This window comes from Siphateles boraxobius, unplaced genomic scaffold, assembly GCF_051911475.1.
Source record: "Siphateles boraxobius isolate OS27281-9 unplaced genomic scaffold, OSU_SipBor_1 9, whole genome shotgun sequence".
NCBI lineage: Eukaryota > Metazoa > Chordata > Actinopteri > Cypriniformes > Leuciscidae > Siphateles > Siphateles boraxobius.
Window position 1 is genome coordinate 32,636,687 of NW_027509219.1, and position 18,397 is coordinate 32,655,083.

The window sequence follows — 18,397 nt, forward strand, 5'->3', positions numbered from 1 at the left end:
CACTCATGTTGCCATAAGGGCACCGAATGTGAATGAAAATGCTTTCATTAATCGAAAGCATTTCCATTCGATCAATGTCCAAATTATTTGTGATGCAGACATGTTGCTCACTAACGTAGTAGCTCGGTGGCCTGGGTCAACCCATGACTCATTCATTTTAAGACACAGCAGTGTTGGGCGCAGACTCGAGGCTGGTGCTGTGCGTGATGGCTGGCTTCTAGGTAGGCTACGTTTGATTACTAGACATTTTACTGTACTTCAAAGTCTTAACCCTTTCACTATCCTTGCAGGGGACAGTGGATATCCCCTCAAACAGTGGCTGCTTACACCTTTCCTCAATCCACATAATGCAGAGGAAAGGCACTACAACATGTGCCACAGCCGAGCTCGCGCTATAGTGGAGCGCACCATCGGCCTGTTTAAGGGCAGATGGCGCTGCCTCGACTGCACTGGAGGGAGGTTATTGTACACTCCTGAAAAGGTGTCCAAAATCGTGCTGGCATGTGCTGTGCTACACAATGTGGCACAGCTTAAAAACATGCCTCTACCCCCTGACGCCGATTGCTGTGTTGGCCCAGACCCTGACCCCCATCCCCAGGCATTTGAGCCAAATGCTGCTGCTGTGCGCCAGCGTTTGGAAGTGATGCGTCGCTTGTAAAGAACAACAAAAGGTGTGGAAAAAATATATTATTTATTCAAGAATTCCCTCATTGTGCTGTTTATTTCAGTTAGGACAGTCTTGATTTCACCCAACTCCTTTGCCACCTCTCTGACTGAGTTAATGACTTCCCTCTGCATTTCAAGGACTGCATCGGTGAGGACACGCCCGCTGCTGGAGGGTTGAGAGCCGCGTGCCGTGGAGACGCTGGGCACAGACGGCTGCTCAGCTGCAGCCTCTGAACCACTGGCACTGGCCCAGCTAGAACACCCAGCGACTGAAATAAAGATTGTTCTATATGAATAAATTGTAATCGTGTAGCCTACATACATGTGACTTGACTGCATTCATTTGACTTATTTCACTTACCTGTGTCATCCGGTGCATCTGGCGCGTCAGTGTCCCCCTCCGCCTCAGTCACCACTCCACTTAATAGGGATTCCCCAATAATTGCCGACAGTTTCTCATCAAGAGGGGTCAGCTCCGGTGTCCCCTTTCCCCCACCCGTGGCAGACACACTCTGGCGATGGAGCGCTAGACGCTTTTTTGCCTCGACTTTGATGTCTGACCATGTCTTTTTTATTTCGGCCACAGTCCGAGGTTGTGAGGCTACAGCATTTACAGCGTCTGCAACCTTTTGCCACTCAAGTGCCTTTTTGGCATTAGTAATGCCCACACTGTGCCCTCCAAACAACATTTTTCTCCTCTTTTCCACCTCGCCAACGATAACTTCTACTTCACATTGAGTGAAGTTACGTTTTTTTGATTTCCTCTCTATGTTTGCCATAATTTCACAATCTATGAATATTAACTTGTGGGCGTTTCACGGACTATTTATGGGCAACTATGGGCGTGACATGAAGCCACAAAAGCTGCGCTACATTTAGAATTGATTGGGATTTATTAAGGAAAAAATGCGTAGGATGTGCGTGCGCACGCTTTTATAAATCCGAATATTTCTGTGCGTACGCACGTCCTATGTTTCATCCGTACGCCACTTCTGACGCAAAACCTACGCAAAGTTTTATAAATGAGGCCCCAGATGATGTGGCTAAGTATAAGCACAATATGTATACCTACATGATAGCAAGTCAATTGATCACGACACATGAACTGAGTGCTAGAACATTGGTGTCTGATTTATACTACCAGTCTCTTATGCTCACCGAGTCTGCAATTATTTGAATAAGATACAGTAAAAACAGTAATATTGTAAAATATTATTACAATTTAATATTACTGTATTCATTTCTAATAAATTATTCCTGTGCACAGTCTCTCATTAAGAATACTCCAAATTCATTAAGGTTAAGAACAAATCGATATGAGTATGGATTTTTTTCATGCAAAGTTCTCCTCTGATTTAGAATTATTTAATTAAACATGCAATTATTGAAGAAGCCCCAACGTCCGTCAAATATTGCCTTTTTGTGTTTCTAATTCAGACTTTTTCAACTTTATTGGTTCTTCATGCTGTGTTTGATAAACAAACATGAAAATATTTAAAGAATAATTCATGCTCATATTTATTCAGTCCTCGTGGGTTTTACCATCTCAGATAACATTTAAAATAAATTAGCTTTCAACATAAGTAGATGAAGACATGCCAAAGGCCAAAGGCCAAAGGCCAAAAACTGCAAACTTCTTCCTTGACGTGACCATTGTATATTTTTAATAAAAGTATCTAGATTCTAACAGCACTACATGCAACGTTGTCCTCTCGCAGAGCCCTTAAAGGATGCAAAAATACCATTTGGAATACGTCGGATGTCTATTGAAATATAATAGAAAGTTCCAATTGAATAGAAATTAAATAAATGATAACGCCGGCTCTAGTATTCTCTCTCTCAGTGGCTATATTTCTCTCATAATCAGATCAGGCATTGCAAGTCTCCACTGTGTGGAAGAAGCGCATCAAGAGACTCCTAATGTTTAATGGCTAAAGTATCTCAGGTAGAGCTCTTGCTACATTCACACACACTCTGCCATCAGAGGGATGTGAGAAGAGATGAAATGCACAGACTAGTCCTTCTTTCTTTCCTATTTGACTCTGAACAGCTGTCCATCTTCAAAGTCTTTCTGCTCTTGTGAATTTGCAGTGCTTGTCCTGTAATTCTTGAATATCTTCACGCTCACTCCTGAACTGTGTCAGAGCTCATCATACACGGCCATGGTACTCGTCCTGCCAGACCAGGAGAATCCAAACCCAGGAGGAGCTGCCAGCTCAAAGCTGCGGCACACTGATAGAAGGGCTGTTTTATGCTCAGCTGGAGAACAAGGGTCACTTTGAAACGTTCACATCGAATATATGGCATCAGGGTGTTTCCAGATGGGTGTCTTGGCTTCTTTTGGGCTGCTTGTACAGTATGTAGACTTGGAATTAAGCTTTATCCCAGTTGTTGTTGAATCACAGAAGCGAACACCAGTTACAGTCAAACCAAAAATTATGGCGCTTTTCCACTGCATGGTACGGTACGGTTCGGTTCGGTATGGAACGCTTTGGCGCTTTTCCACTGCATGGTACGGTACAGCTCGGCTCGGCACGGCTCACTTGTGGCTCTTTTCCACTGCATGGTACGGTACGGCTCGCTTCGGCTCGCTTTAAATGGTACCACCTCTGCTGAGGTTCCAAGCGTACCGTACCGATACTAAAATGTGATGTGGAAGCACTGTAGATCACTGATTGGTCAGACAGACAGAATCGTCACTACCAGTGTCATTGTATTTGCGAGACATCAAACCCGCTAGATTTAAATAGCCAGTAACAGCCTCCAATGTTTTAAAACTACTTGCTTGACTTGCTTGAAGAAAAAAAAACTTCCAAAAAAGAAATGGCTGAATCGTGGTCAGTGGACAAGAACCGCAGACGTTCCTCTTGTTAGTTGCCGAGGAGCGGATAAACTATAACGATCAGTCATAATCCCACCCACTTTGAAGCGGTTCTAACTTCAGTGGAAAAGCAACCGAGCTAAAGCGAACCGAGCCGTGGCGCGCCGAGTCGTACCACGCAGTGGAAAAGCAAAGCACAATGGCGCGGGCGCCTCTGACGTGCGACCAACTCTACGTTGTCAATCTACCTACTATATATTTCTATCTATTTATCTATCTAGCTGCTAGCTATCTATGCTAACGTTATGCTATCTGGCTGTCTGCCTATCTCTCTCTATACCGCCCACACAAGCACCTTCCAAGCACAGCGACAGACACTTGGCAGCTACGTTTGCAACAACATTTTCACCGGAGGAAGAGATAAACGCTCATGGTGTGTTCACACTGAACGCGAATAGAGTGTCAAATACGCGTCTAGTTTGACGCTTGAACATTCGCTCGAGTTCAAATTTTTCAACTTGCGCGGAAGACGTTCGCGACAAACGCGTCGCCCAATTCGCATCATTCGCGACGCCCGACGCGAATGATGCGTCTATTTGCGTTTTTCCATTGACTTTGTATGTAATCTACTCGCGCAAATAATTAAATTCGCATTCGGTGTGAACACACCACGCCCATATAGCTAGCATGATACCTTCTATTTCTAGATGACAAAGACAAAGTTTACCAGTACTACGACACTATGACAAAGGTTACCAGTACTTATCTGAACTAACGTCATAATCACTGCCACTAGATAAAAAGACCGATTTTTCACTCGGTGCTATTCAATGACAGTAAAAAAAAAAAATGTGTCGTTATTGTGCACTGCTGCTCGTAGACTAGCTCCAGTGCTCATTGCTGCGTTGCTAAATGATAGCAACTCACCAGGACACTTCACCAACTCTCCACTCATTCTCCTCGGACCATGCATTTAATTGGCTTTAACGGCCATCAGTTCTTGGCAATTCCTCATTTGCCCTCTCACGTCTGGCAGGTTCGAAATTATACAGCTGCGGGCCATCATACATGTTGGCTCTTGCCACCTCTTCCTCATCCCAGTCAGTCGCCATTGTTACGTCCAAGGACGTATTCATTGTGTGTCTGTAACATACTAGGAGTGTTATGCGCATGTGTATTTTTTTCTTCTCTCTCTCTCTCTCTTTTCTTGTGCCTTTGATAGGATTAAGGGCTATCACCTGTGCTTGTTAACCTGTGAGTGTTGTCCGCGCACCGATTGGTGCGTGTCCTGAGGAGTCTAATAAAGCAGCAGAGAAAGTGCTGAGGAAAGAGAGAGAGACATCGCGGCGTTTGAGGTTGTTCCGCTCTCCAAGCCCAGACAAGTGAGCGCTGGTCGCGCTCTTTGATGTGTGTGGTCACAATGTGTGTCCTAACGTGACTCTTGAAATTATTTTTCTTTTCAGTTATGATTAGTTAAGAGTTTGTGGGTAATGTAGGGTGGAGGATACCCAGAACTTTTCTCTTGTTTAATGGTTAGTTAGGAGTGAGGGAAGTTATCTGTTTTGTTTTGTTTTCTGTTTTGTATAGGTAAGGTAATGTTATTCCCCTTTTAGGTAGAGGTTATTTTTGTTTTCTTTTGAATTGTGCCCTCCTCCCGAGGTAACACTTTTTGTTTTGGATTTATTTGTAATGTGTTTGTTTACTTGATGTTATTAATTTCTTTTTTAGCTTTGTCAAGGGTACAGAAATAAAAGGCAGACATGCCATTTCAAAGTGAACTTTGTTTGATTATTTGGTGAATCTGGGACTGGAGAGCTGGATATCCTCAAAGTCTCTCCACTGTCTGTTCGTCGTTCCCTATTATACCCCTGGACAAAGAGGGGAGACGTAACACCATATACTAGACTGAAGCTACCTTTCCTCCACTTCTCCCCAACGTGACGTCATCACCGAATTGCGTAAAAAAAACCGGTTACTACCAAAAACGTGGAAAACTGGTCTTTAAGACCATTTTTGAGACATTTTAAAAATGATATACATATCTTGAGTGATTTATGTACCCATTAATCGACAGTGGTGGTTAACCTGCAACATGGCCTTTAAGTGTTTTTTTTTTTAATTGCCAATGCGACCTTTTTACACCATAGACTGATCAAAATTAAGCATTGCTTTGTAATTGTTTGAGCTAAATTGGTATTATCTAATGGTGTACTTAAAGGAGAACTCCGGCGCAAAATGAACCTGGGGTGTAATAACACATTGGTACCGAGTCGACTGTTCTCTGGGATTTGTTTTCATGATAATCAAGTGTAAAGAGTTTTATCTCTAAAAACTGTTTAGCTTATAACGCTAGTATATGGGGCATATAATAAGTAAAAAGAGATCGCTAGTTAATACCACTACAAGGCTCAAAATAGCCCCACACTAACACGGTAGCTTAATGAGCACTGAGAACTTTGTAAGTGTACAGACAGTTTAATAATAATATACTTTATAAAGACAGTACCATCGCGGAGCTATCTTTGGAAAACAGTCTCGACCAGTCGGACCTCGAACGCCGTGCTACGAGCTGAACTGTGACTTGGAATCTCACAGTTCAGCTCACTTAGCACAGCGTTAGTGGTTCGACTGGTCGAGGCTGTTTCCCAAAGATGGCTCCTGCCTGTATACGCGATGGTACTGTCTAAAGTATATTATTATTAAACTGTCTGTACACTTACAAAGTTCTCAGTGCTTCGGTTTGTATGTAGAGACCCTCATTAAGCTACCGTGTTAGTGTTGGGCTATTTTGAGCCTTGTTAGTGGTATTAACTAGCGATCTCGTTTTACTTATTATATGCCCCATATACTAGCGTTATAAGCTAAACAGTTTTTAGAGATAAAACTCTTTACACTTGATCATCATGAAAACCAATCACAGAGAACAGTCGATTCGGTACCAATGTGTTATTACACCACAGGTTCATTTTGCGCCGGAGTTCTCCTTTAAATTTCAACAGCTGACAGATATTCAACCTAATTCATTTGTGAAACAGTCTAACAGAAGGATGGACAAAACCAGTGAAATATCAACTGATTCGATAACTCTGAGTTCTTGTCATATGTTATTACCATTTTCTAAACTACAACGAATAAACTGTGATAATGTGAGAAATGTTGAAGGTGTTTGAATAAATTTGGGTTTGACTGTATTTTGCCAAGAGATATCGCATTTATTATTATTTGTCAAGACATAGAAGAGAAAGACAATTAACCGGAGAGATTGTGTTTATGCCCAGCTATGGAGTCAGTACACAAAAGCTAGGCGTTTATATGCTGACCAAAGGAACTTATATTATGCTTGCAAAGTAGAGAAACATGTTCATTTTTAAAACAGGTGTTTAAAATAGACGTACCGTAATTCCTCAAATAAAAACCGGGGCCTTTATTTACCTGAACTGCAGAAGGTAACCGGCTTTTATTTGAAGCAGGTTTTTATTATAGGCAGGCCTTTATTTCTAATTCCATCTTTTTCATAAATAATAGGATTGGGCCGATAGACGATGCAATCATCTATCGCGTTGGCTGACAGACATCACTATTTTGAGACTGCATCGCGATCCCCCGGCCCGCCCTGTTTCCATGGTGACGCGTCATGCTTGGCACACACGTGATTCACCACAGCCAAAATAGCGCTGTATGACAAATGTAGCACTTTTTTTCTAAATATTAACAAACTTGCTTAAACTTCTAAACGCCGATTCTCAAATACATGTAAGATAGTTTGTTGTGTCGTTTAAAATAACACTATGTAGTTTTTCAACCTTCATTATATATTTCCGAGACCCTTGTGATGGTACATCGACTTTCAATAGGTTGAATGACACGTCTGCCATAGCCTGACAGTTTCTGTATCGCTCTTACTGGCACTATGTAACTTTGGGTTTCGGTTAGGAGCACAAAAAACCCAGAGCACAAAAAAAAACTATAAAATTCACTGCTTTACGGCATACGTCACTTCCCCCACTTCCTCAGATTCTGACGTGAGAGCCCAACTAGCGTTTGATACCCGTCTGTATGTTGTTTTCATGACCGAAGCAACAACTAAAAGGAATAAGGCAAAGGTTTTGTCAGAGGAGACTAAAAGAAGAAAAAGGGAGAGTGACAAATTAAAAGACCGGACGAGGATCACTATTGGAGGGAGAGCAAGACAGTTTGAAGACGGTGAGAGTGTGCACGCGCGACTGGCTCTCTCTCTGCTCGTTCTTTCAGTAACATGCACCCTGTCACAAGCGCAGCAGTCAGTCATCTATAAAGTGTTTTTACATTTATAAATAAATCAGGGAGTCAGGGAGCTGACTACCGCGCGAAATCTAAAAGGCTGAATAACATGGCCTGGCCATGTTACGGAATCTATCTGGTCCTCCATTTATCTTCATGAATCAAGTAATGCTAGTAGAGTAGCGAATTATCAATCTGGTAGCTACACTAACATGCTAGTTTACGATGGTTATAATAAATAATCTTTCAGGATAACTATCCTAATGTCTGCAGGCTGATAATCATGTTTGTGTATTTATTTTTCTGGTGAAAGTGTCTTGCCTCTACCTATAATGCAAATCGATTTTCAAATTTGCAGATTCATCTATGGTAGCTTGATATTATAATATTGACGATATATGGCTATTACCTACCACACAAACATTGAATTGAATTAGCATATCCGTTATGTAAAACAGTAGACAATAGGCTACTATAATGACGCTATCTTGTAAAGGTGAGCTACGCGATCTTTTGACGTTTGAAAAAAATAAAACCCATGAAATTATATTCATATGACATGCTGAAATATATGCCAATGTACCTGGGATGAAGACATTTCACACGCAACGCTGGCAGTCTGCCCGCGAGAACTCGACAGTATCGGCTTGCAAACAAATGCACACGTGTATCTCCTGGTGTAACCATGACAGATTTTACGACAGTAGTAGAAGACAATACTGTTTCCTAACTGTAGGGGGACCCCGAGAGCAAAAACCGCAAAAACGACATAGTGTTAACCTTTAACGTTATAAATGATCTTGATCTGTAACGTGAGATTTTGTTTGGGCCGCAGTTCAGAGATTCCTGTCTGTTGGATTTATTACAGCACGTGAATTCATCAGTTTCTCACGAAATACATTGAAGTAAGTGGCCGGTGAACTAGGAGAAGAACAGAGTAAACTTAATAGTTACTTGCACTGTGATATGAATAAAACACCTCGGCAAATATATTTGAATGAATTGTTATTGCCGCCTCCATAGACACTATTGTGTATTTTCAAACTATAAATGTATTGTTCTTCTATAAATTATTAAAAGTCTGAAACCTAAATAAACATGATGTGGTTAAAAACACTGAATAGTTGTGATATACAGTATGACAAGCACTGAAAGTCCGGCTTTAGCTCAGCGTGAAAGCACAGTTTGAATCTGGCAGTTATGTGCATCCGAGCCGACCGACATCTATGATGACATGTAGAGGAAAATATCTAGTGGAAAATGAGTATGTTACGTTATGTCATTATATGAAAAGCACAGGAGATTACCTATCAACACTAAATTTTCCCCGGCCTTAATTTGAGACCGGCCTTTATTAGTCTGTGTTGACCGCGGCCACTATCACAGGCCCGGCGTTTAATTGACTACCGGTTTTTATTTGAGGAATTACGGTATGTCATGCTACATAATCCCCATTACTTATAGAGAATACGTCAGTCGACATATGCAACAGTGGAGAATATTTGCTACATTGCATATACATGTGGTTAAAATAATCTCTCCATGTAATCCTCACACAAATGTGTTAATAAAACTGATTATGACTACCAATAAAGATAATGATACTGAAAATAATATTAAGGAATGCAATTTAAGTCTTCAATATAATATATATATATACATACACTAAAATTGATGATTGTTTATAGGCAAAATATACAGTTTAGACATTCTATTAACTATCACTGACAGGGTTTAGATTAAGCCAGGATTAGGCCTTAGTTCAATTAGGTTTTTAATTTATTTCAATGAATTTAAGTTGCTTTTATAAACGCGCCTTAAAATTACTGGTGTGCATCTTGAGACAAAACATAAAGAAATGTCAGTGCAAGTGTCTTTCAGTTAAAACAGCCAGAACATGCATTTTAGTCTGGAAGCCATGTCTGTGAAACCGGTGGATAGTCTCTTCAAGGCTGCCTTTTATTTGATAAATAATACAGAAAAAAGCTTTAATATTGTGAACTATTTTTAAAATTTTAAATAACTATTTTCCATTTTAAAATGTAATTTATTCCTGTGATCAAAGCTGAATTTTCAGCATCATTACTCCAGTCTTCAGTGTCAAATGATCCTTCAGAAATCATTCTAATATGATGATTTGATGCTCAAGAAACATTTCTTATTATTATACATTTTGAAAACAGTTGTGCTGCTTCATATTTTGTGGGAATTTCCAAGGTTCTTTGATGAATAGTTCAAAAGAGCAGCATTTATTTGAAATATAAATCTTATTATAAAAACATTTTATATAAACATTAGACAGTAAATGTCTTTACTGTCATATTTAATCCATTTAATGCATCTTTGCCTAATAAAAGTTTTATTAATTTTTTATTTAAATCTTACTTAACCCTCTGGGGTCTGAGGTGTTAGAGGTGTTCTGACATGCTCTGACATTTGTGCTTATTTCTGTTACTTGTGACATTTTCATGGCTAAAGTCTGATTACACTGTATTCAGCACAAACTCTGCAACAATAATATGTCAACAGCATGTATGTAAAAGTTTTCCACAAACATATTAGTCCCCAAAAACATAATTGTTTTTATCATTGATAATAAGAATCGATCTTAATGCTTCCAAACGTTTGGTGGCAGTGTATATATTTTTTATTTACTGTATATAATTTAAGGATAAAATAAGGGTGTATATTATATTATATTATATTATATTATATTATGATTAAGGGCTATTACAATCATTATGATATACTATAATAAATATATAAACTGAATATATATATATATATATATATATATATATATATATATATATATATATATATATATATATATATATATAAACTGGAGAATATTATGATTGTTATTGCTCGTAGTCAGTAGTCCAATCAGATGGTAAAAAAAATCTGACCTCATTTATCTCACATTGTTCTTGCTGTTTAAACACATACAACAAGAGCCAACAAGAGCCAGTCTGTGCCAGATTTCTGTGAAAAATCAAAAGCAGTCGACAGTGCAAGGCTTTGTGGTTTAGATTGCAGGGAAGGGAGCTTGATCAGGGAATAATTTCTTTAAAATTGCAGTCATCACTCCTGACTGTCCCACAAAGTTGGCTAAAAGGCTGATGTCTAGAGACCCAGACAATGCAAGTGAGTCATCAAGTCTGCATTTGAGGACTCACTGTGAGATGAAAAGCAGAAGAGATCCTGCATCGCTCACTGTAATATTATTGTAATCCATACAGTCCACTTATGAAATGCACAGTCTAGAGGACCAAAACCCTGAAGAGCGTGAAGAAAGTAGAATGAGTTGTGAGACTGCTAATGAGTCAAAAACATTTGAATTCTGCTAATGAGTATTATATATTCATATGCAGTTTTAGGCTATTTCAATATATCAATGATAATTATCAGTATGATAAATGCATGTTAGCAAGGTGCTGTGTAATTTTGATTTGATGTTTAAATAATTGATTATCTTTCACTTTATTGTTCAGAGTCAACTACTGTATATTATCCATTGGTATTATGACTTTATGAAGAGTTTAACCCTGTTGTTCTGTGACTCTCTCTGTTTGTTTGAGTGGCCCGACACATTGCTCTTGTTTGTTAGACGGTTCATTAGTGCTGCTAAGCCAGGCATCATTATTGGCATATTATTGCTCATGGTTAACAAGTTTGCACATGATTTGCATTGATAGAGAGACCCAAGCCATAACTAGAGATCAGAATAACATAAAGGCTTGACACCCTAGCAACTCCATAGCAACATGATAAATGACACTCAGAATACCTGTGCACATTATCTGAGCATAGTGGTGGTGATTTTGCATTACTCCAAACTTTTTTTTTTTATGTTAAAAACAATTTGTTTTGCAGCCCCGTTTTGTATTGTAGCACAGAGATGAGAGGGAGCTGAAAAGAATCCGATCACAATATGAATAAAATAAAACATTTGCTTCTAGACCCAGGAAACCTGTAATTCACAACACTGCAATTACAATCATCTTTCATCTGTGAGGGAAAAATGCAATAATATGACTGTAAGCAAGGCACAGTTAATCCATAAATATTCTTTCAGTGTGGTTTTGCCTGCAGATACACATAGTTAATTTATACAACCTCTTTAAATAAACATCTTAATCAAACTGCAATCAGAGAACCATTTAAATTTTTTCTAATGCTTTCATGGACTGAACAATGTATTAAAAAGTCCTACTGTTCAAGAGTTTGGGGTCTGTAATAATTCATGTTTTGAAAGAGTCTCTTATGCTCACCCAGGCTGCATTTATTTGTTATATTGTGAAATATTATTACAATATCAAATAACTGTTTTCTATTTGAATACATTTAAAAATGTAAATTATTTCTGTGCTGCAAAGCTGAATTTTCAGCATCATTAACGCCAATCTTCAGTGTCACATGATCCTAATATGCTGATTTGCTGCTCAAGAAACATTTCTTATTATTATCAATGTTGAAAACAGTTGTGCTGCTGACATTTATTTTTGTAAAAATCTTAACTGTCACTTTTGATCAAATTAATGCATCCTTGCTGAATAAAAGTATTAATTTCTTAAAAAGAAATAAACAAAATGTCTGACACTAAACTTTTGCATGGAAGTGTATATGTATTCATTTAAACAACCATGTGTTGTCTAAAGTTGTCTCATGAATGCGAAGTCATGTTGATGTTAAGGCAACAGTGTTGAGATGTCGAACTCGTTACTCATGCTGTGTCATTGTTGATCACACGTCATTCACCTTGATAAATGGATGTTTGTTTGAGTTAGTGTTCATCAGATTATACACATCACGACTGGTTTACAATGCATGATGATTCACATGTGAATGCTGCCAGCTGAGGCAGATTGTAACAATGGAGCAGAATTCCATGTTGCCTTGTCACTTTTTTCTTCTTCCTCTAAAGCAGACATGCACACCTTCACAAATTGACAGGTTTTGGCTGAAAACCGCAGGAAAACTATTTTGCCCGATACTGACACAAAGCGATCTTTTGCTTGTCACTAGGGAGCTCATTGGCTGGGCAGCCGTGGAACCTGTCTGCTTCGCCGGGAAAAAAGGTCAAATTCAGCTAATTCTAGAGTCAGACTAATTTGAGTGTTTTTTCTCTCTCGTTCGGCTGTGAGGTTTCTGTCAAGGGAAACAATCCAGCACTTTACCTATACAAGACTATGGAAGGTTTGGGATACTACTGACCATTTAGCATAACAATATTTTAGGGTTTTATGGAAAGGTTCTCAACCTTGGAGTGACACTGTAAAAAGAAAAGAAACTACAAATATTGTACGGTATGCAGTAAAACAATAAAATGCTCTAACTCAAACAAACACATCCATTTATCAAGAAATGCAGAAGGGGTTGTTGAGGGGAAACTGTGAAGGGGAAACTGTGAAACTTATTATATATATTTTGGTTTTAGAGCAATTTTTACCAACAATAGTTAGTTACATACTGTAAAAAATACATGATGAAACATGATGATATTGGCCTTTATTACCATTCAAAAGTCTGGGCTCAGTAAAAAAAAAAACATACACATTTAAATTTTTATTCAGCAAGGAAGCATTAAATTGATCAAAATTGCAGTAAAGGCATTTATGAAAAAAAAAATCTATTCATTAAAGAATCCTGGAAAGATGCATCATGGTTTCCACAAAAATATGGAGCAGCACGACTGTTTTTAACATTCATAATAATCAGAAATGTTTCTTGAGCATCATATCATCATATTAAAATGATTTCTGAAGGATCATGTGACACTCAAGACTGAAGAGTAATGATGCTGAAAATTCAGCTTTGTAAAATGTAACTTTTTCCCCGCTGTGATCAATGTATTCATAAACATTTTACGTTTGAATTTCATTTCACAACAGTATTTTTGATCAAATAAATGCAGCCTTGATGAGCATAAGAGAAGTCTTTCAAAAACATTTTTAAAAAAATTACCAATGCTAAACTTTTTATTTTTTTATTTTTTTTATTTGTTGAAAATGTATTGATAGCAGATTAGGAACATGGAAAATGGAATATGTACTTTATGTTGCTTGCATTGACTGAATCACTTGCAATTATTTAAGTACATAATAATACATAATAATTTAAGTGCAATTATTGAGTACATAATTTTGCCCGTTTGTGAACTTTTTTGGAGAAGAATCTAAAATATTTGTTATTGCCCATTTAACATATTAGCTACCCTAACTAGGTTTGTAGAATAATAAGGAAAATGAGTGTACATAATATAAGGAATAAAGCAAACACATACAGGAACCTGTAGGTTTGTGGTTGACCTGTTTCTAAAAATAAATCGTACAAGACATTTATAATGCTCAGGACTGAAAGCACATGACACGCGTTGTAGGATAAGCCTGCAAAAGTTACTCAAATGTCAGGGCTGATGTCAGTTGTAATGTCTGGTAAACGGCAGTGTGTGTCGCAGCACAATCTTTGACACGTAAAAAGCTTTTGGAAAAGGGCATTATAGGCGACGCCACCAATGACAGGAGCACTGGAATAAAACAGCAGTGAGGATGTTGCGATTTATGTCTGGAAAATACTGAACATATCACAAGAAAGGTTCCAAAAGGAGGTTTTCCCAGCGATGCCATGGAAGAACCATTTTCCAGAACCTTTCAGTAAACAGTTCTTGAAAGATAACAGTTTTTTTAATGCCAAAAAAAACAAAAAAGAACCTTTTGCATAATGGAAAGGTTCCATGGATGTGAAAGATTCTTCATGCATCAATGGAAATTAAGAACATTTATTTTTAAGAGTGCAAACAGTGAGACAGTGAGTTGTAAACGCATTGTGATTATTGTTGTACATTAACCAAAGGAACAGTGATTTTAAACTCTTTAACCTGTATTTGCAAAACAATACTTATGACATAAATTCATATTAGATTGAGATATTTCCCCAAATCTTCCCATGCAGGGGAGAAAAATCCATGAGATGACACAATAAACATCATTTTAAAAGCTGCGCTGCAATTACCCGAGTTTCCCTTCAGGACACCAAAACTGTTTTCTGCGCCGATTTTCTCTCCTTTTCAATTGAAGGAGGGAAAGCTGTCAGACGAGAGTTTGGGAGGCGGATAATTGCATTGTGATGTGGATTCAGCAAGTTCTAGCCCCTTATTAACCGGATATCAGATAACGGTATGATAAATGAGCACTGATGCCACAATGCGTTCCGGCAGAAATGCTACATTTCATTTGGTCACTAAACTATTGTGCAGCCATGCCTTTTAGTTATAGGACTGTACTTCATAAACACATTGGATTTGATAAGTGTAATTGGAAACGGCATGCTTGGCTGCATGAAGAGTGGGTGCACAGCGTTTGCATGCTGATATACTTAATTCTTTTTTCAAAGCTGCTATTTATCTTATTTTTGTCAAAAAGCCTGAAACTGAACGGATTGGGGAAATCTGGTGTTCGAAAGCGTACTACCACACTACTCATTCTATTTCTGCAGCATGTACTACTTTTCCAAAATGTGCAAAACAGAAGAACGCTGCACAGCATGTCATATCCCACAATGCACTCATATAATAAATGGTTCTGTATTAAAGGGTACCGTCAGGCACTTCATACTGTATATAAAACCTTTAGGGGTTCCAGTCATGGGATCATTTTATGGATTTAACTTTGATTAATCCATTTTGATTGAATTCATTTTTTAAATTTGATTACATTTTATGAATCAATCAGCTCATAGTCAGGAATTTAAATAAATTATTGCATAATACTTTCATGAATACGCTTAAGGTTAAGACATTTCTCCTTATACAGAACCTTTTTGGCATAAAACCTGACAATTCTCAATGCAACGTTCCATTTCCAGTGTGACAAATGCATAGGAAGCCATTTCAGCCACGAATTCTTCTTGTCTGCTTATTTGATCAGACATTTTTACACAAAATTGGATTTAAATATTTTTACTAATGAAGACATGCAACTTAATAGGGCCTTTGACAATGCACCACACCATCTCTATTTCAAATACAGCAATAGTAGTCAGAATTGTATCATTTTATTTAGCAAAATATCACTGATGCGTCCAGGTCGCACTCACTAACCATTATATGTTTGGTCTAAAACGCAACTTTTCTGTCATCTTTGCAGGACTGCTATATGAAGAGTGTTCAAAGTAACATCTTTAGCAACAGTGCAAAGTGAATAGCACATAACAGGCACAATAGCGGTATTAACATGCGCATCTATTGGTTCAATATGCGTCACATGACTAAACGTACCTCCGTTTCCACAGGACAAAAACGCTGTCTCAGTGTGGACGGAAGGCCAAAAGATGCGTTTTCCAGGAAAAACATGTTAATGTGGACAAGGCCTGAGAGGAACTTCTGAACTGCACATGCAAATGGAAAACATTTACATAACCACTAGTAAAATAAATTCTTTAGATGCATTTTACTTGCAATCAAAGACCACTTTCATTGTCGCTGTCCCCAAAAAAAGAACCATATTTAACTTCGTTTACATAATAAAAATGTTCATTATGATTTATGTTTCACATTGTATTTACCCTCCATCAGGTCTCTTCTGACAATAACTGCAAGAGCAGGATTAAATGAGTGACACTTCATGTGAGGTGCTTGTACAAATGAAATCTTTCTGCAACAAAATGAAATGACTCAGCAGAGCAGGGCCCATCATCTTACATGAAGCGTGGGAGGTATTTAACTAATACACGACGGTTTAATTCCACCCTTCACTTCCGATGTGCACTGTAAAACTATTTGTCTGCACAGCAAAATCATGCACGGGCAAATCATTTGCGTGAGCCGAATAATTAAACACCTTGCAGGGAAAGGTGATTCCTGTCTGTTCTGTTTATTATTTTGTTGTTGTTGCAGCAAAGACAATATTATATCATTTTAATATAATGTGTACTGTACATTACCAGTCAAAAGTTTGGAATAATTAAGATTTGTTTGTTTTTGAAAAGACTTTTGTGCACTCCAAGGCTGCATTTATTTAGTAAAAAAATACTTTAAAAACAGGAATAGTGTGAAATATTATAACAATTTAAAAAAAAAAATGTATTTGAATATGTCATTGTAATTTCTTGTGATGTTCAATTCTTCATGTGATGCAAAGCTGAATGTTCAACATGATTCTTCAGAAATCTTTCTTGTGACAGTGATCACGTGACAGACTGGAGTTATGATGCTGAAGGTTTATCATCACAGACTGGAGTTATGATGCTGAAGGTTTATCATCACAATTACATTTTAAAATATGTTTAATAAATTGTAATAATATTACTGTTATCAAAAGAATGCACCATTGGAGAGCATACGAGACTTTCAGAAACATTACAACATCTTAATTATTCCAAACTTTTGATCAGGACTATATATTGGTGGGATGTGGCGTAGTAGATCTGCACTGGTAAAGATCTGCACTGGTAACTATCTGACCAATTGTGATCTTTTGTGTTATAAAAAAGGTCAACATGTCCTCTATCACAAAACCATTACATCCTTTAGGTTCCTTTAAGTGCATGTTGCGAGAACATTCACACGCAGCAGAAAGCAGCGCAGGGCGCAACTTCATCACTGCTTAATCCACTAAGAAACTAAACCGCAAGCCTTGCAGATTAAGAGGAAGATGTTGGAATGACTGCAACTGTGTCACTCATATGTCTCTATAATGACACTTGTAATTAAAAGCGCATTAGTGTCCTCTCTTAAGGATGCGAGCCAGTGACAACGACAGCTTGGCAATACATTATTCACACACCATTGCACCCATAACTCCAGCCTCACCGTCAGAGGAGGAACTGACGAGAGAGAGAGAGAGAGAGAGAGAGAGAGAGAGAGAGAGAGAGAGAGAGAGAGAGAGAGAGAGAGAGAGAGAGAGAGAGAGAGAGAGAGAGAGAGAGAGAGAGAGAGAGAGAGAGAGAGAGAGAGAGAGAGAGAGAGAGAGAGAGAGAGAGAGAGAGAGAGAGAGAGAGAGAGAGAGAGAGAGAGAGAGAGAGAGAGAGAGAGAGAGAGAGTGTGAGAGAGTGTGAGAGAGTGTGAGAGAGTGTGAGAGAGTGTGAGAGAGTGTGAGAGAGTGTGAGAGAGTGAGAGAGAGAGTGAGAGAGAGAGTGAGAGAGAGAGAGAGAGTGAGAGAGAGAGAGTGAGAGAGAGAGTGAGAGAGAGAGTGAGTGAGAGAGTGAGTGAGAGAGTGAGTGAGAGAGAGAGTGAGAGTGAGAGATCACGCCTTCAGAGGGAGAATGAAGAAACAATTTCTTCTTTCCTATGCTATTATGAAATACAGAATGGGACTGATTAGATGCCAACGCCAGTCATTCTGATTAAACTTTTATATTAGGCCTACATATAAATACAGCATTTCAGGGACAGTGCATTGATTAACAATTCCCAATTCCTTTATGATGTAGTAATTTAGCAGAATTTTTTTTTATTTCCATCCATCCATCCATCCATCTCTCCATCCCTCCATCCATCCATCCATCCATCTATCATATATTTTTAATTCAATTACATACATTCATTCCAATTTTGTGTGTGTAAGTACATTTCATTCCCCAGATCTAAAAACAGAATATGTGCATTTTAAGACATCTGGAGGGCAAACATTGGATGACAATAGCTAAAAC

General features: G+C 38.2%; 1 long non-coding RNA gene across 1 annotated transcript in view; it reads left to right on the top strand.

Moving 5' to 3' along the window:
- Positions 1–18,397, top strand: part of LOC143732774 (uncharacterized) — a 120,363-nt gene that overhangs the window by 28,351 nt on the left and 73,615 nt on the right. The window lies entirely within an intron of this gene.